This window comes from Elgaria multicarinata, chromosome 3 (assembly GCF_023053635.1).
Source record: "Elgaria multicarinata webbii isolate HBS135686 ecotype San Diego chromosome 3, rElgMul1.1.pri, whole genome shotgun sequence".
In the NCBI taxonomy this organism is placed as follows: Eukaryota; Metazoa; Chordata; class Lepidosauria; order Squamata; family Anguidae; genus Elgaria; species Elgaria multicarinata.
This window is the reverse complement of record NC_086173.1, coordinates 103,335,762-103,357,494: the sequence shown is the minus strand read 5'-3', so window position 1 is coordinate 103,357,494 and position 21,733 is coordinate 103,335,762. Positions and strand designations below refer to the sequence as shown.

The window sequence follows — 21,733 nt, the reverse complement described above, 5'->3', positions numbered from 1 at the left end:
AGGCCTGGTTTTTCCGCAGTCCTGTGCTGAGCCTGAGACCACGGAACGTGTGGCTGAGCGCCACGGTTTGTCCTGGCTCCTCGTGGTTTTTTGCAAGGAGCCAGGACCCACACACAGGGCGCAGAGCTCCTCAGGAGCACTGCGCCCATCGGAGGTGGGGTGGGGGGAGTGGGGGAAATTAGTTTAAACCCCAAAACCCACCTACCTTCTGTGCACAAGTGTTCGTGCGCATCTTTCCCTTTAACAAACAAACAAAAATGGCGGAGGTGACACCTCTCCATCTGAGGTCGTCGCGCTCCTCATGCGAACAGAGGGGGAGATCTCGCGATAAAAAAATCGCGAGATCTTCACTCCTCCATCCCGCTAGGTCTTGCTAAGGCCAATGTCAATGTTTTTACAGAGAGCCACTGACTCTCTGCTTTGCCTTGAGTGGCCTAGGAAACATTCTGAGACTATACAGTTGGGGGTCTAGTGGGAAGAAGGACCAGAAAAGAAGGAACATCTGCCCATGTTTTCTGTGATCCTATGCTCACACTTTCTCCCTTTCCTTTTCAGCTTCCAGGGCCTAATCTACACTAAGCAGAATATTGCACTATGAAAGCGGTATATAAAAGGCAGGAGCCACATTACTGCTTTATAGCGGCATTGAAGTACACTGACAAGTGTTAGGGCCCCTTGACACATACCATATACCGCTTTCATACTGTTATATCCTGCTTGGTGTGGCTCCTGCCTTTTATATACCGCTTTTATACCGCTTTCATGGTGCAATATCCTGCTTGGTGTAGATTAGGCCTAAGAAGCTCCTCCTGGCCACACATATGTCTGTGTCCCTCCTTCACAGGCAAGGGTGCTTCCAGATGGAGGGCTTCATGCTTTAATAATGGCGTTTTCTGGTAAGGAAAAAGCCAGAAAAGGAGGGTTACAAGTAGAAGATGACGGCGACAATGTCTTGACACCCCTCCCTGTAAAATTCCATGGATGAGGCAGGGTGAAGGCACAGTAGAAGCCTCCTCTGGAAGTCACTCTGCTCCTTCCTCAATGCAAGGCTAGTCCCGCTGGCTGCTAAGTTACTACCTTACAGTAGGTTCAGTACTGCTGACACATTTCTATTCCCAACAGGTGTTTGGCACTAGGCCCTCAATGTACCCATGAGGTAGACAGGCAACAATGGCAGCCTCACCCCTAACCCTCACCCCCACTTTTCGAAGCAGTTGTTGTTCAGCGTGCACAGAATCTGTTAATGTGCTCAGTTGCACCCAGCTCCTCTGTTTGGGTAGCTGGTAGCAGCTCAAATTACTGTGTAGCTTTTATCTCATCCCACACGAGCCTCACATTCCTCTGCCAAGGCTGTGTTGCTGATTGCTAGATGGTGAAAATGGCTTTCTTTATTCCCTGCTTGAGATTTCTGATCGGATTCATTTGTGGGTGAACAGGGTTAGGAAGCATCCCACCTTCATATGGAGGGTTTACCCCACATACTTTCTCTGGGTCATCAAGCACTGCTGTGACAAGTGTTGGGATGTAGGTGGCATCCTGGAGGTATCATCCAATAGAATTTTCTTCAGGAGGATTGAGTAGATGGGTTTTGCTCGTTCGTGCTCAATATCTTTCTGACTGCAGTGTTTAGGGTGGGAAAGAATTTTCATCCGGATCAGATTGGCAACAAACCTCTCTTGGGTTTTGCCTGTTTCTGCAGGACATGGCTTGGGTGAGCAAACCTAAGTGATCTCAGAGTACCTTTCTGCAGTGCACCTACTTTCTGCTTCAAGCACATTGTGGTATGGATTGCACAGGGTCTGTATATAGGTGTGTGAGAAGTATGTGTGTGTGTTTTTCCAAACAGAAAGCTCCCCAGCACTACCAACCAAAAGACATTGAGCGTCATCACATGTGGGGGGGGGGGGAATCACATTTCCTTACTGTCGCTTCTCCACCACTGCTTCTGTCCTTCATTACTTCCTCTTTCCTCTGGAGAGGAAAGAGGAAGTAAACAAAGACCCCGTGGCCCATTCAGGGGGCATTTTTAACATGCTGGTTTTCCTGCACACAGCAGGAGATTGTGGCACATTCTGTTTTTTTTAAAGAAGTCAGATTTGCGGGGCGGGGTTGTTTTGTCATGGGAAGAAGGCATGGATCGGGAGGTGTGCAGGAGGTGAAAAATGCCCGACTGATGACGCTCATTGTGCACTATTCTGATTTTTCCTCCTTCATGTATTTTTTTTCTGGGAAGTAAAAAGGCAGAAGCAGCAGTGGGAAAACATGGGAGGGTTCCACATGGAAGACGTTGTTGTCTGGACTGCATATAAAAAATGTGTTTGAGGTGGGGCAACTGCAGAATAATAGCCTCATCTAAAAGAACCCAGAGAGGGAGGGAGAGAGAGTCAGAGAGAACAGATGACATGGTAAGACTAAATGGTCTTTTGGTCACTCTATACTTTTATTACTTTTCACACCATGTTTCCCACCTCTTACACTTGACACTTTCCCCATCTGCTTCTAATCTTACCTGCCCATCCTTGGGATATACCAAACTGAAGGGTGCAGGATTTAAGCCATCCCAATTTATGCCAACGGCCTATTGAAGAGAGATTTGACAAGATGATTTTTATTTGGAGTTTTATTATGAAAAGGCCTCGTGTGGCGCAGAGCGGTTAAGCAGCAGTTTCTGCAGCTGAAACTCTCCCCACGGCCTGAGTTCGATCCCAGCAGAAGCTGGTTTTAGGCAGCCGGCTTGGGTCAACTCAGCCTTCCATCCTCCTGAGGTCAGTAAAATGAGTACACAGTTAGCTGGAGGAAACGTAATGACGGCCGGGGAAGGCAACGGCAAACCACCCCTCTATAAGACCTGCCAAGAAAATGTCAGCGAAAGCTGGCGTCCCTCCAAGAGTCAGAAATGACTCAGTGCTTGCACGAGAGGTTCCTTTCCTTCCTTTATTATGAACACAGGATGCAACCCATTCTAATGCTTATTCAGATCTGCAATACTTTTTTGTTTGGCCATTTGCAGGCAGTCACTTAAATCCATTTCGTAGCAACCAACCCATCTCTCTGGGTATAATGCAGTTTTCCAATGGCCATTCTGAAATCCAGTGTGTTCCCAAGGCCATTCTGAAAGAACCCTCCCCACATTCTTGCCTTTCCCTTCTCTATTTTGTCTTACTACTCAGGGCCTTGCTAGACCTACCTGATAATCCAGTGGGAAGTAGGGGCGATGCCGCGCTACAGCTAGCGTGGGCCATCGCCTTTTTCTAGACATAACACGCGACGGGTAAGGGAAAGCCCCGTCGCGTCAGCCATTTTTTTTAGGACTTAAAGGGCCATGTGAGCAGGAGCACACCAACAGAAAAGTAAGTCCTTTTTTTAAAAAAAATAAAGGGTTCCCCGCTCCCCCTGCCCCTGATTTCCCCCCCACACAATGTCTGATGCCCCCCTGCCCGCTCACTCGCCCGTCCTCCCCCTGCTTGCCATGCCCGTCCCCGCTCGCCATGCCCGTCCCCGCTTGCCATGCCCTGGCCCCATTCTTCTCCCCTCCCCGTCCGCCATGTCTGATGCCCCCTCCATGCCCCCCGTCCGTGATCTCCCCACCCTGGCTCCACTCTTCCTCCCCATCTCTCCTGCCAGGTCCGTTCTTTCCCCTGGCTCCCATCTCCCCCCCCCCCGTGATTCCCCCCCCCCGGCCCGATGGGCACAGCGCTCCTATGGAGTGCTGTGCCCAGTGCGCGGCTTCTCCCGGCTACTCGCGAGTAAGCGAGCAGCCGGGAAAAGCCACGGAAGTTGCTAGACCTTCTACAGCCCCGGGCTTAGCCCGGGGCTGCAGAAAAGCCGGGCCATAAGCGGATCCGCTTATCCCGGGTCAAGGGAGGACTTAGCCCGGCCTGACCCCGGGATCCCCTGTGCGTCATCTGGATGCACAGCAGGGAGCCCAGGCCTCACACCAGGCTAAGTCCTCATCTAGCAACAGCCTCAGTCCACTTACAAACCTTTTGCACTACAACCTGTGCGCCAAAGATTCTCAGGCAGAAATGAAACATGCCAATATTTTATTTATTTTATACATTTGCATCCCTCTCTTTCTTCAAGGATACACTGGATGGCCCTCCATTTTTCCTCACAACAAACCTGTGAATCCCAGCCCAAGTCTGACACTCTCGACTGCTATACTGCACTGGCTTTACTTTGCCGATTATGTGGCCCTGGAGCAAATGCAGCAACATTTTCCTTCAGAAAATCTTTTTTTTCTTGCCAATAAATTGCAAAGCACTGTTTGAGTGCCATGTTTGGACAGTTCCCTTTAGGAAACTGTCAGTCTATACTAGAAAAACAGCAATGAAAACGTTGCTGAACTGCTCACACAAAAAGGGAGGGACACACAAGAAGTCATGTTGCCTTTGTATATTGGGTTGTAGCCTTACTCATCTTCATGGACAAACAATGCCCCCCACTTCCCCCACCCCAATTCTGGTTGTGAAGGGAGAGCATTCACCTGTACAAAGCCAATTCAGCTTGAAGAAGAGCTCTGCAAAACTTGTACATGAAAGAGTTACCTCACCACTTACCATTTAACATGTGCACCCACCTCACTTTGTAATTTAACATTTGGTGATTCACAGTTGAGTATGGCCTTGTTCAGAAGACACCTTAAACCACAGCTTTAACCACAGTGACTAAGGCAAAAGGCCTTATTCACCATTGTTAAAGCCATGGTTTAAGGTGTCTTCTGAACATGGCCCAGCTTTCTGGCTTAACCACTGTGGTAAAAGCCGTGGTTTAAAGTGTCTTCTGAACAGGGCCATTGTGAACATGCTCCTCTGAATAGTGACAAGGTATCTGTTGTGGGGGTTTGGACTGTGATGGCTTATTCACATCTGAAAATCATAACTATACTGCTGCGAATAAGTGATTAACATGAATGTGAAAAATTGCTCTTTGTGCCATTCTTTCTCTGATGCCAACACTATATTAAACTAAAGCTGATGCACACATTTAATGGCAGTTACATTATGACAGGATGCTGAGCATCTGAGTTCCTGTCATTATTTCCACTGCAAATTCTCCATCCTCTCCAATTCTCTGTTGTAAACGAGTAATTGTGCTAACGGACTCACTCAACAGATGGACCAATAAAATATTTAGCAGTAATAAGGCCTCTGCTACTGTAATATAGCCTTCCCCAACCTGGTGCCCTCCAGGTGTTTTGTACTACAACTCCTAGCATTCCTGACCATTGGCCATGTTGGCTGAGGCTGATGGGTGTTGAAGTCCAAAACATGTGGAGGGCGCCGGATTGGGAAGGTTGTTGTAACACATGAGCACCTCAAATCCTCTTGTAAAGTTGTGGGGGGAGCTATTGTCATTTTATAAATGGAACAGAGACTGAGAGTATTCATCATCATGTGGTTGTGATTAACAATATGTCATTTTGCTTAATTCTATTGATGTTGGAGCAATAGCAGATGGAGAAATCATGGCTTTTGCCTCTACTGAGCATTACAAAGCTATAGGTTTTGTATTTAAGAAGCCCTTGGCTGCCAGTTAACTATCTATACTGCTTTAAACACTTCTGACAAAGAATACATGACAAATTGCCACTGGTTGGGTTCAATTTTGGTTTTGTATTAACAGGAATTAGTAAGAGGGAAATAGTTAGCTCCTTTCCCCATATATAATGGCATTTTATAAAAAGACATCCTACATTGTCTTGGGAGAGGTTTGTTAGCAATTTCTCAGTAGCCTTCCCAAGCAATTCCAATGTAGCTAATATCAGCAGATTTCTTGCAAAAGGAGGCACTTTGCTTTAACCTCTTAGGAGAAGAAATGTATCCTTCTCAGTGGCTGCTCCAGTACTCTGGAACTCTCTTCCCAGGGAAGCTAGACTGGCTCCCTCCCTGATGTGCTTTAGGAGGCAGGCAAAGACTTTTCTGTTCTGGCAGGCCTTTGGAGAATGTGCCAAGGACTTTTAAAATTGTCATTTTAAATGTTTAAATGTTTTAATATTGGAACATGTTTAATACAGTTTTAACTTTTGTATATCTCTATTTATAGGGTTTTAATGTATATGTTTTATATTTTGTGATGCCGCCTTGAGGCCCAGCATTGGGCAAAAGGCAGGATATAAATATAATCATTATCACCACCACCACCACCACCATTCATTCTTGTTTCCTAGTAAAAATGATCTGTGCCGTAAACAATTTGGCCAGATGACCGGGAGAGGGGCTGCTGCAGCTCTGTAAGATAAATTGCCTGCAGAAGTTCCCATGTTCAACCCTCAGTTCAAAGGATCAGGGAAGACCCCTGCCTGAGACCTTGGGAGAGCTGCTGGCTGCTAGCTAACTGACAGATTGTCTGACGTGGTCTACAGCAACTCCCTGTGATACAGAGAGAGGTGGCACAGCTGAGAGCGGAATGATAAATTGATAACTAATGGACTACCTCTCCTTCTTGCACTATATGCAGCGCCTAGGTCTGTTTGGCTTGTACTGCTCATCATCACTCAATACACTTGCTCTCTATCCAGCTGCTGCCTGTGTGGCTCCTGCTATATCACTGCTGGTTCTTAAGTGTAGGGATTCATTTCATGGACCCCTTGCCCAGCTAGTGGAGGCACAGACTGAGAGATCTCTGGTAAGAATTGCTTTGCTGCAGCTCTAAAAGACTGTGTGGCTTAGGGCCTGTTCACTTGGCAACTTTCTGCATTTTCATTTTGCCTGCCTATATTTATAACTTTTTAAATAGCATGACAACTTCAATCTTCAGCACAGAGCTGTAATTTAGCTCAAGAATAAACAGGAGCAACGATGGAGTACTTACAGAACACATCTTCAGTCAATACGTAGCATTGCAATACTTGCACTTTCAGTTTAGCACTGGAGCATTAAAACCACCACTACTGCAATGTATTGGACATCGAGCTGCCTTTGAGAATGGTCCAGAAACTTCAGTTCATTCAGAATACAGTTGAAGACTGCGAACAGGGGACTGGGCAATATAAGTACATCATACTGGTGTTTTGCCGTCTTCACTGGGCCCCTAGTCTGTTTCCGAGCCAAATTCAAGGTGCTGATTTTGACCCACAAGGACCTTTACAGCATGGGACCAGGGCACCTCTGCCTCTCCATGTGTATCTATGTACTTTTATTGCTATTTTTTATTGTTACTGAGTTGGATCCATGACCTGCCATCCGCAAGATAAAGGGCTCTGCTTGCGGAAGTTCCTGCTGTCTAATTTTTGGGGAGCCCCATCTCCTCTTCCCCACACTACAGTTCACCCCATTCAGCAGGGTCATTTGACTCTCTTTGTAGCATTATTTGTGGGCTGGAGGGGCTGCTGTGGGAAGAAGCGGGCGAGAAGGTTCACTTCGGCCAGCACAGTTGATCAACCCTTTTTCTGGATTTCACGGTAGCGCAATTCATCCAGAGGTCACTCACCTCATTTTGTGAAAGACTTGAAGGGTCATGAGAGGGAAAAGAATACCTATGTCTCTCCATGTACATGTACCACAAAGATTGTAAATGTATTTAATCCAAAACTTCCACATAATTGTACTCACCACCACCACCACCACCACCATGTTGATGATCATTGCAATTGCCTGGAGACATAAAGGGCTTTATTCGCTTGGCACCTACATTTTTGTGATACACCCAGAGAGCTCCAGCTATTGGGCGGTATATAGAAATGTAATAAATAAATAAATAAATAAATAAATATTTATAGTAGGGAGTGGGTAACCTGTGACCCTCAAGATGTTGTTGGATTACAACTCCCATCATCCCTAAACATTGGGGATATTGGCTAGGGCTGATGGGAATCAGTGTCCCATAGCATCTTGGGATCCACTGGTTCCCACCCATAATTTTACAGGATATGTTGTTTTATTGTATTCACTATTTATTTTGCTTCAGCCTTGGAACTGTGCACACAATCAAGATTCCGGTAAATCCAAGATTTAGGCCAGATAAAAGGGTGAGAAATAGCCCCTGGATAACTAGGGGCTCTTTCCCGTTAGAATATTGACTCAGACCATAACCTAGGTTGTGGTTAGGTTGAATTGGGTGGCATTCTCAACTCACAGCAAACTCCTAGAGACTTCGGAGTGGTCCCACAGAACGAGGCAGGGGTATGATGATCTCTGAACCAGCCGCAATTTGCAAAGAACCAATAAGTCCGGCTCTTGACGGACAACAACCAACCTAAAGCCCCCTGGATTTTGTGGTAAACAAGCCAAGAGAAAGGCAGCTATGAGACGGGGGAAAGAGGAGGAAGAAGCGCTAGAGCCGGGGCGGCGACGTCCAGCCTTCTGCTCCTCCCTGCCGCCGCTGCCCTTGATGGTCGGACACTACCAGGCTGGCGGTGCCCGCCGCTCCTCGGCTTCCAGGAAAAGAATACAAAATACAAAAGCGCGAGCGCGATCTGCGTTGCAAGCGCGGGGAGGGGGTGGGGGTGGAATGTCCCTGTCCTTGGCAGATGGTCTTACCCAGTGTGCATTGTTCCTTTGGTGTCTCCTTTATCCGCTGTAATTGGATCCTGGAGGGAGCCGGCGCGCAAGGGAGGGACGGGAGCGGGCAGGGGGGAGAGGCTGGGCGGGATTGCTGGGGGCGGGGGGAGGCAAAAGAGTCCCGAGGCTTCGGCCTGCACCTCCCTCGACTGTCAAGCATTTGATTTCATTGTTCCGGGCTGATGTCACTCCCAGTTGTCACAGACGCTTCTCCGGGTGACAATGTGGGACTAGGAGGCACAAAGGAGCCCTCCGGACATACCCCAAAGGTAAGAGGGAAAGAGGGCCCTGTGCGTGTGCGTGTGCGCGCGCGCGGTCTCGTCGCCAACTTTGGGGGAGTTGGGGGGCACGGAAGGACCCAAGCACGGACCGAGAGTGACCGGGCCAGCGGCACCCTCCCCTCCCAACCCGCACGCACGCACGCAGCAGCGAGCCTCGCTCCCTGTCCTGCGCGGCTGGCGAGTGGGAGGGCGGCGCAGCTTCGCCGGCGGGAATTCCAGGCAAGGGAGAACGAGAGAAAAGTTCTGCCTGGCGCCTGCCTCAGCCATGCGTTTCCGCGAAGGAGTTGGGAGCCTTTCTTAAGGAGTGGCGAGCAAGGGATGCTGCGGCTGCTGCTGCTGAGCCTGGACAGGCGGAACTAGGAAGCCTTCGAGTTCTCAGGCACACACACACCCCGCACCCCCAATCCGCCATCCCATCCATCGCTCTCGCCGCTTTGTCCTCGCAGCCTGCACAAGCCCCGCATGCTCAAAGAGCCCATGCCGCCGTCGCCGCCTCTTCCGTGCCTGGGAAGTTGATCTCCTCCTCGAATCCCATAAATCCGGCCGCATGATCTGGTCCTTCCCAGAAGTTTTGCGCTTCGCTTTCCGTGGAAAGAGAGCGATCCTACTCTGGAGCCCCTGGTTCTCGAAGCCAAGCAGCACCGAAGGGAGTAAGTGGGGGATATATTAATGCCCAAGGAGGGCAGGAAGGGGCTGGGAGCTCTCGCTGAAGACAAGAATAGATCACGCAGCCCTTTGCTGTATGTAAGCTTCAGTTCCCAGCTCCGGACTATTATATGCAAAACCTCCTCAGGCCTCACCGGGCACCGCTGCCCCCCACCCCACCCCCGCGCGCGAGATCCTTCTCATGCCACTCTATTCTCAGTTCCCTCCTGACATTCAGCACCTGCCCTTTCCATTTTTCCACTCTTGTACCCTCTTGGAAACTCAGGCTTTTATAGTCCCATACCTTCAGCTCGCTGAACTCTCCTGACTGTTTTAACCCCACCACTGCATCTGGTTGCCAGCTTTGTCAGTGTGCTGTGTGTGTGTTTATGTCATGGCACTGCTAATCTAAACCCCTCAACTAACTCCACTAGATGTGCTACTTTTCCAGTTCTAGTTCTCCACCGCTCTGCCTCTGCTCAACTCCTATTCTTCTGTTTGCGCCCCATTCATCTTCCAACCCGCTCTGTCTGCAAACTGGCATGGCCTACTTCTGAGCTCAGATTGCTATTGGGGTAGGGTCCTCGGGGACTGGTTGGGTGATGAATCTCTGCCCAGTTCATTCCATTTGTCACACAGCCTCCATTTCCAGCACCTGCCTCCTTCCCCCTTGGCAGCAGATTGCATTCATTCTTTTCAGCGCACATCCTTTTGTTCCCAGCCACTACTGAATGCCATTTCCGTCCCAGTCATTTCTGGCCCACTTTACTGACAGATCAGAGGAGCCTCACATACAACATACAAAAATAATGATGAAGATGGCACTGTCACACAGTCAAGGGAGAGGGACATTGTCTCAGGCAGTTTTGTGTTATGAGGGACATGTACAAGGAGATTCTAAAATAAAACATTCTCTGGCAGTACAGAACCCACCCACCCCTTATCTTGTGGAGTGGTTCACAATTCTTTGGGGCAAGTTACTTTTATTGGCCAATATAGCTATCCAAAGTTATTTAGGGGGGGGGATATATGGGTCTAGAGATTGACTGAGCCCCCAAGCACATTTGCTTGGAAACCAGTTCTGTTTAAGTCAGTAGGAGTTTAGGGCTTGCTTCCAATTAAGGCTATTTAAATTCAGGGTGTAAGTCCTACAAGCCAAGTTGCTTTCTGAGGAGCAAGAAAAGCCAACATATTAAATGAACCTCAGAGTTATAGCCAAGAGGGTCTTTTGTTTTTGCCCTCAGATGAAGGATCCCAAAAAGGAGAGCCTGGGGAAGGTGGTGCAGGCAATATATTATACCTAGCTTTTCAAGAGGGGTAGATTTACAACAGACCTGACACTTCCTTCACACTGGAATGGATAGTTTGGAGGCAATGTTGAAAGCATGTTATGGTGATTCTGCCAACTCCATTGCCATGTTGGAAAGTACCAAAGCTAGACCTTACTCCCAGCTGGAATGATCTTCCTCAAAAAGGCATCCTTAGTTTAAAAGCAGAATTGTCCAGCAAATCTTTTACAGCAATTGACCAACACCTCAGCTGATATTTTTAAATGAGGATTCCTGTCTCTCAGGAATAGGGCATCCTCCTTCATCATGCTATCAAGCTAAGGAGAGAACTTTTAAAGACAGTGTGTTTCATGTGACCAGTGGACTCTTCCATAAGGGCTTCTCTTAAGGAAGTTTATAGGGCATTTTCTACAGTAAAAGCACTGTTCCAACAGAGTCTTCATCCTGCTATGATATTCTTACAGTCTTGGCTGAATTATTTAAATTCCCTTTTGTCCACAAACATTTGCCCCTTTGTCCTTTTAAATTCACACATCCTCCACCCTGTCCTGTCAATGCAATTTGGGAACTACACATCAATATTCCGAACATCTATGAGGTCATCTTTCTTAGGGATTCTACTCTCCTCCTCTTTACCATTCATGGAACACACCAATAATTGTTCTTGTGCTCCAGTAAGAGATCCCTCTCATGCGAAAGCCGGGGGTGAGTTGGGGAGGATTAATGAGAAAGCTGCCCACGTAAGCAAGCTTCTACTGGCAGCTTATTAAAACTATGTTATTCTTTGTGCACTCCAGCTGCATTTGTAAGAAATGGAGGATGAGGTCTTAGAGTGGCTTTGTGAAAAGCTAAGATACAATCACAGACATAGACTCCTCTAAAACAGTCTGTGTTCATGCATTAGTGGAGAAATAAATTTCAAGCACTTGGTGACTTTGTTATAATCTTTTTATCACATGATGGTGGGAGTAGAACCAAACCGAAAGATCTATTCTCCACCATCACTAACATCATGTGATAAAAGGATGTGAAGCGGATGGTTAATTTCAAACGGTTAAGCTGCTCCTTTCATAAAAAGTTCTGTTATAAATAACGAGGCTTGTTAAGTAATCTACAAAGCTTTATTCAAGCAATAAACATCTCTTCCCACCTGAAGAGAGTCTAATCTCTAGGAACTTTCCCCAAGGCAAAACTATGCAAACTAAGCAAGACAATTGTCCTTTCAAGAAGCGTTAAGCCCTTTCCCAAGATGTGTTAACTTCAGAGAGACTAGTTCTGAGGCAGCTTCTGATGGGATGCCAGCCGAGCTGACTTTCTCTCACCTTCCTTTAGCTCCGCCCATTTTAGTCTGAGCGTACCCTAGGATCAGCTAACCTCTCCATGCTCTCCCCCTCGGAAGAATGTTGGCTTCCCACTGACTGTGTATTATTTGCCCTTGATGAGATAAACTCTGGAGAGGGTTCACTGCCAGCTGGTGAAGAGCCCATGAGAGCTTTCTCCCTGGCTGGCCTGTTTCTGGCGCTGACTCCTCTACTTCAGAGTCTGATTCTGATTGATCACCTGAAACACCTTCTTCCACCCAAGGGGAGCAAGGCTAGACATAACAGATTATTTGGCTGAAATAACCAACTCAAATAACCAATGCTGTGCAGAGTTGGCTGTTTGAACCACCATTGGTTATCGTGTTGTGTGGAGGGCACTGTTGGTTATTTCCTTGGCCACTGTTGGTTATTTCATCAGCCACAGAGTCTCAAGACAAGAACAGTCAAAGTGGCTGCTGCTGCTCTAGCCCAGCTGCAACGGCTGATGGGATACTAGCGGGAAGACTGAGGGGGAAGAGAGGGGGAGGGATGAGTGAGTCAGCTCAGCATGGACTAATAGTTAACTCAACACTGATCCTAATCCACACCATGGTTGATTATTATCATGTCATGTGGGGAGTACCCCCTAGATAAACAACTGTCAGTTGATTCCCTCCCTCACCGTTGACTATCGTGTTGTCCAAACCCAGCCATATGTCTCAGTTTGAGCTGTACAATGGAGGAGAAGATCCTTACAATTAGTTAAACGTACAATTAGCTGTGTTAGTCTCTTGCAGCAAAAACAACAAGAATCTTAAAGACTGAACACATTTATTATGGCATACACTATTGTGGACTACATAGCCCATGAAAGCCAATGCCATAGTAAATCTGTTAGTCTTTAGGGTGCCACAGGACTCTTTGTTGTTTTAAATATTTGAATGTACTCTGAAGATGAAAAGACTCATTAGCAGTAGCAGGACTAACCAAATGAGAATGGCATCAGTGATGTCAGGAAACTGGAAGAAGTTCTCTCGAGGAAACAAAATGAGATAATAAATCAAATTGCAGAATTCCAAGGTCAGGACTGAGCAGTGATGCAGACCCCCCTCTTTACCACAAACAATGTGAAATACTTGCTTGAGATCTCAGATTCCAAAGGGGCTGCCATTTTCTTCTGCCAACATCCATCCATGTGTGTCAATAAAATGACCTCCAGTCCATGGAGAGTGGATATCATTTTGACTTTTAGCTTTAGGTGTGGAAGTATCTAAAGCCAACATTCATCATACATGCATTATCTTCAGTATGAGCTTTTGAGAAGACAGCTGTGGTATTAAAAGCTTCTCTTGCTTGAATGATTATGGATAGTGTTAGTTTGGTTATTTCAGCCTAGACCTTAATAAACCTTAGTCACCCTGTATAGAGGTGACTCAAAAGCTGTTTTAAAGTGGTCTTTTGCCTTTTGTTGCTGCTTATTATGTTTTGGGAAGGATTAAAACACACCTTTAGGTTGATACTTTTAGAGGGCATGTTTACTGTTAACAGCTCACAGCAATGTCAATTCCTGCTTCTGATGATAGTTTTTAAATGGAATGTAATCATTTGTACAGTGAGCTCTGAAATTTTCATGAAGAGAGAGAAGGGTTTTTTGGTAGGCTTTATAATTGATTTCTACCGCCACCAACTCAAACATTAATATGCTAGGAATACAGTGAGATAAAAAAATCAGTCGTGCTTGCTGAGAAAGAAAAATTAAAAAGCCTGGTGGGTGGGTGGGGAGTCCGTAATTATATGTAATGAAAGCCATACAATGAAAGAAAGAGGAAACATTCATCATATATCATCTGGCTTTCCGCTCAGCAGTAAAACCCGTTTTGTTTTGGGGATTTTTGGAATATTTTTAAACTTTTGTAAAATTATATTCATATGTTTTAATTGTACATGTTTTAAACTTGTAAATCACCTTGAGTCCCAGTACTGGAAAAAAGGCGGGTAATAATAATAATAATGATAATAATAATTTTATTTCCTCAGAATGTAGATTCCCCTTTGCTTTAAAGACAAGCAATCAAGTCTAAGTTTTTTTTACTGCTGATTAACTTTGTATTGTGTTATTTTATTGATATTCTGATGCCATTCAACTTTATGTTCATCACTTTGATACCTTTGTTGAAAGCAGTATATAAATTTGAGTAATAAAATAAATACGTGTTACGGTCTAAAATCTTTTAAAGAAGCCCATTTCTATTTTCTCTCTCGCCTTGATTCTTGTGCATGAAATGTCACAGTTAACACTAATTTTCCACTTAGCATAATTCATCTTTGAACTGAGGCTGTAATCCTATACATGCTTACCTGAGAGTAAGCTCCATTTAACAGGGTTTTCTTCTGAGTACACATGGGTAGAATTGTGCTGTTAAAGTTCAAAGAGTCCATGACAAGCAGGGGAATGAAATCTTTATGGAACATTCCTTTCTAGGCGTTCTGTGGAAATTAAGGTAGAAAAGAACACCAGCCTATATTTTTCTGGTAGGTAAACCTATAACAGGATTCTCAAGTGCGTTATCTTGGTCAGAACTTGGTGGTCCAAGTAGGGTGTCTTTATGGCAGCACTTTGGTGCTTCGAGGTGCCTTGCGCTGGCTCTTGCGTTCCTTCCCGAATATGTATGGGAAGGAACACAAGTGCGAACTTTCCCTGTTTTTAAAAGTAAAAAAAATAAAAACCAGGGGGAGGGAAGAGAGGAACGGGGCCATCCCTCCCCCCTTTTTAATTTTCATTATTTATATCTCTGCAGCTGCGCAGAGACAAATAATAAAAATAAATGGGGGGGGAGGAACAGGCCGCCAGAGGGAGGATGCGAGGAGAGGGGGCAGGACTGTGGAGGAACCACTTCTCCTCTCCTCCATCTGGTGGCCTGTTCCTTCCCCCATTTCTTTTTATTTTTTTTATCTGTATCTGCGCAGATACAGATAATAAAATTTTAAAGGGGGGAGGAATGGCCCCATTCCTCTCCTTCCCCCCCCCCAGGTTTTAACTTTTTTACTTTTATTGGCGTGGGGCTGCCCATAGCGACCAATCAGGGGGCGCCATGGGCTCTGCTGCCAAAAAAGTTGGGGTAACTTTTTTTGTAGTGGGGTTTCCCAGGGTTTGCTCCCAAATGGGTTCGCAATGGCGGCTACGTCATGTAGCCACCCTGGGGCAAACCCTTAGTGTAGATATGCCCCTGTCTGAAACCCTGGAGATCTACTGGCAGGGAATCTACAATATTGAGCTATGTGGCCCTGTGGTCTGAGTTCATATAAGCCCGTTTTTTAAGAAACAGCGGGACAGAAAGGCGTGCACACCCTGGGCAGTACTCAGCTGTGTCATCCCTTTAGCGCAAATGATGTTGCGCTAGCGGAAATTAGGTTCTGAAATAAGCACTTGAGAAGAATCCAGTTAAAGTTACGTTTGTGCAAGTGTGGTTGCTCAAGCAGTTGTGTATTGTGCTTGTGCAACCTGTTGTGCAACCAGTTGTCCAAACAGTTGTGCAATCTGTTGTGCAATCAGTTGTACAACTGCTTGCACGAATTGTGAAACTCCTTGCGCAACCAGTAGTGCAGGCATAATAGGAAAGGTTCAGCAGAGCCCCACTAGTGCTATTTGAGTTTGCAGAATGACACTGTTGGATGCTGTTCATTGGGTTTGAAAAATTGTAAAGTTATGCTTCTCCCCTTCTTAGGGTACTATGAATCGATGAACTGCTTGCACTTTCCCCTCTCAGAGTAGTGGTGCATTTGGGTCAGGCCTTTGGGGCAGAGGTCCAGGGTCCCTCTCAGCAGAATGAGCACACTTTAGTGAAGTTATACGCATCGCCATCTAATGAGCCCCCTCTCCCCCATAAGTCCTTCAGACTTAAATGAGTCCAAAATTACCTCACTGCACCACTGTCTTAGGTCAGATCTACACCTTGTGTCAAATCATTACAAACGTGGAGTAAAAAGCAGGAAATAACGCCATGAAAGCGGTATATGGAATGTGGATTGTGCCTCAACAGTTATCAGTGCACTTCAGTACCACTATAAAGAGGGTGACCATATGAAAAGGAGGACAGGGCTCCTGTATCTTTAACAGTTGCATAGAAAAGAGAATTTTAGCAGGTGTCATTTGTATATATGGAGAACCTGGTGAAATCCCCTCTTCATCTCAACAGTTAAAGGTGCAGAGTGACCAGATTTAAAAGAGGGCAGGGCACCTGCAGCTTTAACTGCTGTGATGAAGAGGAAATTTCTCCAGATTTCGCATATATACAAATGACACCTGCTGAAATTTCCTTTTCAATACAACTGTACTGAAAAGGGAATTTCAGCAGGTGTCATTTGGATGCATGCAGCACCTGGTGACATTCTCTCTTCATCACAACAGTTAAAACTGCAGAACTTTGCACTCTTTTGTATCTATCTGTTCACTCTAGCTATACTCCTGCAGCTTTAACTGTTGTGATGAAGAGGGAATTTCACCAGGTGCTACATGCATACAAATGACACCTGCTGAAATTCCTTTTTCAATAAAACCGTTAAAGATACAGGAGCCCTGTCCTCCTTTTCATATGGCCATTCTTCCTACAATTTCTAGCATGCCCCAGCCAGCCAGGACTTGTTTCTGTCTAAACATGCATAGGATTACATCCTTAATATATGAAATATTTTCATTTAAATGTAAAATTAAAAATAAAATTGAGACCCAAGCCAAGAAAATAAAAGCTTACCCCAGCCAGAAAACCAAGAGCCATGGTCCTTCTGAATTTGTTCACAAATCACAAAAATAAATCACCACCCTGCAATCTGGAGAATAATGTTGTCATTGCTAAATGGAGGGAAACAACTGCTATACCTAACCATGGAGCGAAGCATAGAAATCCTGGCCTCTTCTCCTTCATGCAGTATATGCAATAGATATAATGCCAAACAAAAAGTTAAGGATATATATACATACACACACATGAACAATAACGTTTAATATACAAAAATAAAGGTTAACAATAGTGTTGCTTTAAAAGTGCAACCTCATATTGCACAAGAACAAATATCTATTAAACACGACGTGAAGTAAAAAGGCCAAACGCATTTCAACACAAGGTCTTCATCAGTGGCCAATGCGGGCTGCTGTATTCTCCCTGCAGACTTAATTGGGCTGACTTTATAATTTCCGCACTTATGTAGCAGAAGATGTCACTCCCATTTGAAAATAATACAGGGCCTCAGCCTCTTCAAACCGCCTGGGTCAATCTTTAGATAAAATTGCTTTGTCCTGAGCAGTTGGGTTGAATACTGCATGTTTGTACTATCACTTCATAAATTAAACAGGGTATTGTATTTTATTTTTAATGAAAGCTGTAAATAAAGAGAAGAGGTCTAGAATGTATACATCCTAGCACACTGTAGGCCCAAATGGCTATGGCACTATAGTGCTGAAAATCTGAAGGGGGAATGTTTCCTCCAATACTTAGGAATCCCCATCATACATTATCTTCATACTTCAGTGCTGTAGTTGTTTATTGAGGCTTCCTCAGAGGTGGTTCCTATGGTGCACCGCCCCACCACCCCAACCCTAGATTTTTTGTGAGCCTGGAAAAAATCATACACTAGCATATAATTAATTTGTTAGCCTGGAAAGATCATGGGCAGGCTTCTCATACTCATTTGTAAGTATGATAAAAAAACAAACACCCGGGCTGGTTTATAATACATTTGTGAGTCTGGGAAAAAATATATAAACTGGCTTATATTGCATTTGTGAATCTGAAAAAAAAAAATCATGGGCAGTCTTATTATGCATTTGTTGTAATTTATTGGGGTCACAAGACCAGCAAAGTCGAATAGCATTGTGAATACAATGATATAAAAGCAGTTAGAGTTGATTAAAAGTAAACTTTTAAAAACTAAAATTGAATAAACAGATTAAATAGACTGTGGGAAAATCATGGCATGGTTTATGCTTCATTTGTGAATCCGGAGAAAACATAAACTGGTTTTATGTTTTGGTTTGCACAATTTTATGTCCTTAAAAAACTGTGTGTTGGATGGATGGCCAGGCAACTTCTATATCTTTAAAAGCGACTCTGCTCAATGTTAGCTCCATCTCCAGTGACCCCTTGGCTCCATCTCTGTGGATCTGCATTCCACCCCGCCAGTCAGATTGGCCACCAGCTGCCACTGAACTTCCTGTGAAACATTTAGAACATCATCAGACGGGCATTTTATTGCACACACGGTACTGGCCACTTGCGGTTTTTCGTGGGTCCTTTTGATGACGTCTGTCTCCCATGCGACCACTCTTTTCCTCAGTTTTAGAGTGACCCCCAAACCCCCTGTTTTAATCCCAGTCTTCTGAGGTTGAGCTATAAATTGCTCACAAGAGGGCGCTGTCCCATTGAAATCTGCAGGCCTCGTGGTCGCTGGTCTCTTCTCTGTGAAAAGTGCTCATTTTGAAAGTGGAGAACCAGCAAGAGAGCCCGTGGTAAGGAAATGCCATCCCCCCCACCCCGTCTCATGAACCCCTTAAGCCAAATGGCCCTAGGCACTATAACGTCATACCATCATATTGTTACAGGGATACTGCAAAAATGGCTTGGAGGCTACCTACTTTATCCTGCCTTTGGAAGCATTCTGAAGACATCTGCCTTGGGGCAGCTAAACATCTTGCCATTCCAGCTGTTGCTGTTTTCTTTTAAACTGTACAGGCAATAAAAATTGGTAGCTGTACCTTTTCTCAAGATAGCCCACCTTTACTGAGGATAGTTTACAAACTAAAAATAATAATAACAAAGCCACTTGATTAAAAAAAAAATGTTTTGGGTCCTGGATGGTAGAAAAAGGAGCCTTTTCATTCAGCCCTTGATTCAGAAGTGGGCAATTTTGGGAGGTCCACCCTCCCACCACCACAGATGCCAAAACGCAGGAAGAAAAATGTAAAAAATGGCATCCAGAGCTGCCAAAAGGGCCAAAATTAGCTTGTTTGCCACTCTGTAGCAGGTCCTACCCAAATTTTGGGGTATGTGTGTCAGGGCCCACACTGGGCGGTGCAGGTGTTAAAAGTGGAGAATTTAAAAATGAAAAAAAATAAACAAAAACACAATTGTCTGTGTAGCAGCTACAGAGTACCAAAAGGGTCCAAATTTCATGGTGGGGTGGGTGCCATATGTTGCCTGCCCCTGCTGTAATTGCAGTCCCTTAATTTGGTGGGGGTGGGTGGGGGTTAAATGAAAAGAGGGCACTTATGAAATCAACACAAGGGGAAGATCGTCAGAGGGGTAATACTCCCAACCCCTGTTTCTTTCCCTAAACCAACTTAGTGGGTTGTCTGCATTTGTACAAGGTGTATATGACTATATTTGGCCTTACATGACTATTTTACCATGTATCGACATGCAACAGTGTGCTGCAATTGGCTCTGCATTCCTGTGCATGTAAACACTCAATAGGCCAGTGGAACTATCACAGTAGGCTAAAAAAGCCACGGTACCTTGTTTAAGCCGCGGCATGTGCTAGGCACAATTTTCATAATCACCTGCTGCAGCTTATTGTGTTGTCAAAATCTAAGCGGGATAGCTTGTTTAAGGGGGGAAAGCCCATGGGTAATTTGAAGGTTATTTCCCACTCAAACAGATGACATGACAAGCTGCATCCAGGCGGGTGAACACATAACATGCGCCATGTCTTAAAGAAGCCAATGTGGCTTGTTTAGCCTAGTACGATTATTATTATTATTTATTTATTTATTTATTTATTTATTTATTTATTTATATAGCACCATCAATGTACATGGTCCTGTACAGAGTAAAACAATAAATAGCAAGACCCTGCCGCACTGGCTTACATTCTAATAAAATCATAATAAAACAATATGGAGGGGAAGAGAATGCACCAAACAGGCAGTATAAAAGTCAGAGCAAAATCAAGTTTTAAAAGCTTTAGGAAAAAGAAAAGTTTTTAGCTGAGCTTGGAGCAGCACCTCAGCACAGCGCAACAGCCCCCCCCCCCCCCCAGGTAAATTAAGCCACGGTGGAGTGTCATGCGAACCAGGCCAGAATCTAAAAAAATAATAATCCAATATTCTAGTGGGAAGTGAGAGCCATTCCTTGAGGCTTCTGGCCCAGTCGTTCAGCAAGCTCCATGGGAACTTCAGGCAATGCACAGAGTGGACTGTTTGTTTCTTCAGCAGGATAAAATATAGCTCTCTCCTCATGCTTTCCTAGTCTCTGACAGTAAGCTGGGTGCTTTGATGGAGAGCTGTGCTGAGCTCTGGGAGCCAAAGTGCTGTCAATGGATCAGGCACTAATAAGAGGCGTGGGCTGATGATCCCTTCCACTGGCAGATATTGTCCCTCATGCCATCTGCTCACTTTTCAAGCTAACAGTTGCTCATATTATTCGCAGCACCTTTGCTTCTCCCCTGTTCTCTGAGAACTCAACAACAGTCAGAGCAAGTATTTCATCTAGTTGCTGAACTTTCTTGTCCAGTTTCCAAGGGGGGAATTTCTTCCCACACCCAGACAAATTCATTCAAAAGTGACTCAGAATGAATGCCAAGTCAGATCACTTTTCATGAGTGCTGCATGTTTGCTCAGAGGTAAGTCCCACTGAGCTCAATTGGATTTACTCCCTAGTCAGTTAGTATGTTTAAGATTGTAGGCTTAAACATGGCACTTTGGACAGGCTCATCTGACTCATAGGTAAGTTCAGTCCAGCATTTGGTTTTTCTGATATTCACAGAGGCCAGGGCCTTGAGCTTCGTACAATGAAATTCTTTGGGTTGCTATGCATCCCTTTATAATTTTTTAAGGCCTGTGCGTTTATTGACATTCTGCATAACTCAATAGCAATGTCACCATAGCTCTCTTGTGTCCTTTATTCTTGAAATTTTATTCACCAGCATCCTTAGAGAAATATCAGGGGTAAAGCAGTATTCCTTCATTTCCTCCTTCTGTGAGCAAGACAAATGTCCCTCCTCAATAATTCAGCCCTTATACTTCATGGCAGAAATGCTTAAATGAGGTAAAATGCCTGTTATAATCCATTGAGAAGCCTTTATTTTTCATCACAGGATTCTCTATCAGGGCAAAAATAACTGTACTAGGATTGTAGGATCAATGGTCCAGATTCCAAATTGACCCTCACTGCTGTTACATCATTGACTTTACTGCTGAAACATCCAAACTAAGCCAGTCCCTATGGTCACCAACAAAGGATCAGGCTATAAATGGGATTAAATGCTTAATGAGGTTGTGTTTCAGTCACATGCATGGAGTTATATTGATCACCTGCTCTGGAGCAATAAAGGGAGAAGGTTTCTCCTCAGAGAACGTTACTATGGTGGATCATGTGAGAGGCCAACATGGTGGGTGGCCTGTCAGTGTGTGATAAACTGGTATAGACAGGAGCTGCTTTGTTGTTCCCAGGGATTAAGAAATATGAAGCTAGTTGAAGTAAAGCACTATTTTGATTGTTTAATTTGTGACAGAATGATGTATTTATTTATTATTAAATTTATATACCGCCCCATAGCCGACGCTCTCTGGGCGGTTTACAAAAGTTTACAAAATGTAGATTCAGCCCAAATACACCAGCTGGGATAAACTCTGCCTATGAAATTTAGCTCCTTCCTGTTCCCTTCTCACCATAATATATGGCAGTTTTCCCAATCTAGTGCCCTCCTGATGCACTGGTGTGTGT

At 45.0% G+C, this 21,733-nt stretch overlaps 1 protein-coding gene across 1 annotated transcript in view; it reads left to right on the top strand.

The window, feature by feature from the left end:
* The first annotated feature begins 8,580 nt into the window (after window positions 1-8,580).
* PCBP4 (poly(rC) binding protein 4) overlaps window positions 8,581-21,733 on the top strand; it is a 52,775-nt gene continuing 39,622 nt past the window's right edge. Inside the window, exon 1 of the mRNA XM_063121122.1 lies at window positions 8,581-8,770. The gene's annotated coding sequence lies outside the window, so the exon portion shown is untranslated. The remainder of the gene's footprint in view (window positions 8,771-21,733) is intronic.